Consider the following 3,760-nt stretch of genomic DNA (forward strand, 5'->3'; position numbering starts at 1 on the left):
TATTGGGATTTATCAAACATATTTAAATGCTATAGATATGAATGTATTTATGGAATACACTCTTTCATCTTTTTTTCTTTGAGTGGGTTTAATAGTACGTTTCCCAGTTCAAGTGCTCTTATAAGCTAACATTTTAAGCTTGTGGAAATGGCAATTAAAACCTACAGAGGGCATATATCAGGTGGTCTTCTGAAACAAAATACATTTGAAAAGTCTTGTAGCTCTCATCTCAAATTGTTATAATGTTTGTATGGGAGTGAGCTAGTAACTCCAAATGTCTGTCACCTTTCTTTCTTCCTTTCTTTTCTTTCTCCTTTTTAAAGTGACAGACACCTTGTGCTTGCATGCTTTGCATAAGACAAATTCAATCATCTATATAAGATCAAAATCAGGAGACAAATCAAGAGGCCAAGACTCCTGTCCTCATAGAAAACAGACCTTGCATAAACATTCCAAACTTTCAACCATAGATAGTAAAAATAAGAAACCTGCTCTAATTGCCATTTCATATCAACTCCAGCAGAGTTTATTTAAATATTAAGTTAAAAACTCTAGAAAAATAAAATTTTTGCCAGAACATTATAAGCTATTTGAGAATCTCTTATTGTTAAAATGGCTGTGAATGTGCAAAAGGATGTGGGATGGGAAACACTGTATGTTCTGAGAAGAGAAAATTATCTACTTAAAAGTCTTAAAAACAAGTAACAGATAAATTTGAAGTTCTGAAAGATAATTAGCCATCAATGATTTCATCAACTCTCAATGAAATGTTGTATCGTCAGAAACAAGGCATTCTGCTTTACAATTTTTAAAATGTTATTCCAGAGGGGTCATGTAAACAATGACAATGATAACACGCATGGAGAGCCTGCCTATGTGTGAAATGGTGCCAGCCCAGACTGCTGGGATAAAGTAGAAAGCGGCCGCAAAGTTAACTAGGAAAGGGTGAAGTCTGTATTTCTTGTTTCTGGCTTTATAGTTGTTGACTTCTTTGACACTGTGATTTTATATTTAAAATAATGTATTTATTTTGGTGTGTTTACTGTTAAAAATCTCTGTTCTAATCCTTTGACCAGAGATTCTACCTTAGAAATAAAAATAATTTAATGGGGTGTTGGTTAAGAGCCTTCACTAAGCGGAGTTTAAAGACTCAGGTAAAGATCCTAACAACACCCCAAGAAAAGCACTGCATTGGAACAAACAAGATGAAGTAAGACTTGAACAGCTCCATCTTCACTGCTGCGTGTTCAAGGTTTACCCAGCCCTCAAAAGGGATATAAGGCTTACCTATAAACATTATTGTCATCTATGGCTGGTGATACAGGAGGCCTGAAATTCTGCTGGCTGTGAAATCATGGTCACTTGCTTAAATTTTCGCGGTTTCTATTTCCTTCTCTATAGAATGAGGGTGTTGGACTGAATCTTTAACGTCTGTTCTGCCTTTTTTTAGAGTTTTATGTGTTTTTGAGTCTCTAAAATTCTGGATACTCTTATGGGAACATCTGACCATACTTTTGAGTAAAAGTTTAACTGAATCTAATGTTCAGTTACACAATCTAATTCAATTGCATTTGTAACAAGACTCATTGCAGGAACAAAAGAGATGTTCCAAACAAACAAAAGGAAGGAAGGAAGAAAAGAAAGACAGAAAAGCATTGCAGTAGGTCACAGAAATTCAGGGAAAATCAATCATGATTTTTACTATTGTAGCAGAAAGTGTCTTCTTTGGACACGTATAAAATTGTAGCATTATTATTCTATATTATTGCTCTGTTGTATTTACATTTGCATCCGAGAATTTAGTTTTAATGCAAACTATGTACTTTATAACTTAATAATTATTTATTATATATTTGGTTTTAAATGTTTATGTTCATGGCTTCTTATTTAAGACTTGATCATATTAAATACTTCCCAGTCAGTACAATGGTCTTTGTGATTCCCTGGAAACCTTTAATTCAATAGCCTAAGTAGAAAATAAAAGGTGATTCTCAGTTTCTGGGAGCATATTGTTTTTATATGTATATTACAAAGATAATCTTCTCTCCTTACATACTTCACTGAAATGGAATCTTGGACTCCTGTCTCTACCTTAAGGATACCACTTCCTTTTGCAACTCTCCCAAATGTATGGCAAGTCCTGGAAGACTTGAAGATATCCTTCCCAATGCCTGTTATGTGCACACTCTTATTTAAAACTCTTTCCTGCTTTGACATTTATTCCATATAGCTTTTCTCTTTCCTTACTTGTCATTGATGATTGTCCTCTCCTGGTCACTCCTTCATCTTTTCTGGGGAGTTACGCATGTTCTTTCCTTGAATTCAACTTCTGCAATTATCTTGGGTAACTTCAGTGCCCATGGGGATGTTTCCACCAATGCCACAACTTCCCAGAACCCTGACTACCTCAGTTCCAAACACCTACATCTTTTATTCCATCATCATCCCATTCCCATAGCCATGTGTCAGACTTTATTGCCTAAAACTATTCTCTATATGCTATCCTTACATATCTAAAGTCATCACCTGCTAGTCTCTTAGTTCTCAGACTTCCTTACTTCTACCACATTTATCTCAAGACTCCATCATAATAGCCAGGACTTTACCCCCAGTTTATTAATTCCCCTTTGTTGTCCCCCACCCCTCTCTAGAAATTAGGTCTCTGATCAGTCCCTTGAACTTCAGATTCAGCAATCTTCTCAAGTAGCTGCCTACGAACACCCTACCTAACTGTCTTAATCTTGGTCCCCTATTCCAGCTTTGGACACAAGCTGGCCTCTCATCTTTGGGGACACTTTCAAACTTCCCTATCTGGCTTACTAGAATTACTTTCCCACTTCATGCTTAGCTGTGAATACTCCTCTGCTTTCAGTATCTGCCTCCACCTATTCTAGTCCACAGGATAGTCCAGGAATAGCCTCACCTCATATGGAGGGGAGAGATTTGAATCACAGTTAAGCTCATTGAAAGAGTAGTCTCTGCATATGTCTATATTCCCTCAACTTCTATTCATTCATTCATTAAATCACTATAGTCTGATTTCTAACATCCTACACCTTATCACTATATCAAAAATTTCCCTTTGTCAGGTCAATGATGACCTTCAAATTACCCAGCTCACAAATGTGTCTAAGTCCTCATCTTACTTGATCTTATCATGGATTTTGCTACCTTTACTCATTCTCTTTTTTCCTTTTTTGACTCTGGAGGGTCCTCCTTCTCCTGGTTCTTATCTTACCTCTCTGACTATGCATTCTCAATGCCAGCTGTTGGTTTGCTTTCCTGTATCCTCCCCTTAGAAGTGGATGTTCCTAAGGATTCTTTCCTGGCCACCTTTTCACTTTAAACCTCTTCCCTCAACAGTCTAATGGATTCTTGGTGCTTTAACCAGCCCCCACCCCCTGCCCACTGTATGTTGCTGACTCACAAATCTATAGGTAAAGGCCATCTCTCTCTGCTTATTCCCAGGCCTCTATATCCAACTTCTCCCTGAAGATTTTCATCTCTATTCTCTAGGCCCTTCAGCTCAACATGCCAAAATTGATCTCATCACTGTTTCCCACTTGCATGACCTCCTCTATTTTTCAGTGTTCCCTAATCCTAATGGGAATGTATCTTCAGCCTCCCAGACTCTCCCTTCCCTTTCATTCACTAAAACCAACTGGTCATTGGACCCTGCTATTTCTGTCTCTTAAGTACATCCTTTCTTTTCTCTACCATCCTCTGCCTACTCTCTCTGCCATCATCTTAGTGTAGGCTC

The sequence above is a fragment of the Neovison vison genome, chromosome 11, assembly GCF_020171115.1.
Source record: "Neovison vison isolate M4711 chromosome 11, ASM_NN_V1, whole genome shotgun sequence".
Classification (NCBI taxonomy): domain Eukaryota; kingdom Metazoa; phylum Chordata; class Mammalia; order Carnivora; family Mustelidae; genus Neogale; species Neogale vison.